This window comes from Haemaphysalis longicornis, unplaced genomic scaffold (assembly GCF_048455015.1).
Source record: "Haemaphysalis longicornis isolate Haplotype H1 unplaced genomic scaffold, Haemaphysalis longicornis Haplotype H1 scaffold_13, whole genome shotgun sequence".
NCBI lineage: Eukaryota > Metazoa > Arthropoda > Arachnida > Ixodida > Ixodidae > Haemaphysalis > Haemaphysalis longicornis.
Window position 1 is genome coordinate 38,760,294 of NW_027526233.1, and position 1,202 is coordinate 38,761,495.

The 1,202-nt window shown below is 46.0% G+C and overlaps 1 non-coding gene across 1 annotated transcript; it reads right to left on the reverse strand.

Annotated features, from left to right (window-relative positions):
- Positions 1-250: 250 nt before the first annotated feature.
- Positions 251-322, reverse strand: Trnar-ucu (transfer RNA arginine (anticodon UCU)). Its single transcript has one exon. It is a non-coding gene; the product is annotated as a tRNA-Arg (tRNA).
- Positions 323-1,202: the final 880 nt, after the last annotated feature.

Below are 1,202 nucleotides of genomic sequence, written 5' to 3' on the forward strand. Positions count from 1 at the left end.
AACTGGCGGGAAACCCTCTTATGCTACCTTGGCATCAAGGCTGCCAGAATCGAGGCCCTCGCTAAGCTTTCGCACGATAATATGGTTTGGAAATGAGGGGCTCGTTAGGAAGCACAGAAAGAAATGCCGGCAGTCTACAACGCCAAAGAAGGCATAGGGGAATGGGTAGACTAGATTTTTTTACCGTTATTGACATTACATTATTATTATTTTTTATTATGTATGTGAGAATAAAAAAAAGAAAAAAAAGCGCCCAGAGTGGGGACCGAACCCACGCCTTTCGATTAGATATCGAATGCCTTACCAATTCGGCTATCTGGGCGACTATGTTCTGCTTCACTTTCTGGGGTATTTATAATCACTAAAACTGCATCTGACGCTTGAGGGTGGTAGCCAGCGCCACTCAGACTACAAGGGGAGAAGGGGACCTTCTTTTCAACCCCCGGGGCGTGACGCGAACGTCAACAGCCTGTCATAAGTGGGTGACTGGCGGGAAACCCTCTTATGCTACCTTGGCATAAAGGCTGCCGGAACCGAGGCCCTCGCTAAGCTTTCGCACAATAATATGGTTTGGAAATGAGGGGCTCGTTAGGAAACACAGAAAGAAATGTCGGCAGTCTACAACGCCAAAGAAGGCATAGGGGAATGGGTAGACTAGTTTTTTTACCGTTATTGACATTACATTATTGTTATTTTTTAGTATTTATGTGAGAAAGAAAGAAAGAAAAACACGCGCCCAGAGTGGGGACCGAACCCACGCCTTTCGATTAGATCTCGAATGTCTTACCAATTCGGCTATCTGGGCGACTATGTTCTCCTTCACTTTCTGGGGTATTTATAATCACTAAAACTGCATCTGACGCTTGAGGGTGGTAGCCAGCGCCACTCAGACTACAAGGGGAGAAGGGGACCTTCTTTTCAACCCCCGGGGCGTGACGCGAACGTCTACAGCCTGTCATAAGTGGGTAACTGGCGGGAAACCCTCTTATGCTACCTTGGCATCAAGGCTGCCAGAACCGAGGCCCTCGCTAAGCTTTCGCACGATAATATGGTTTGGAAATGAGGGGCTCGTTAGGAAACACAGAAAGAAATGCCGGCAGTCTACAACGCCAAAGAAGCCATAGAGGAATGGGTAGACTAGTTTTTTTTTTACCGTTAGTGACATTAAATTATTATTTTATTTATTAATTACGTGAGAAAGA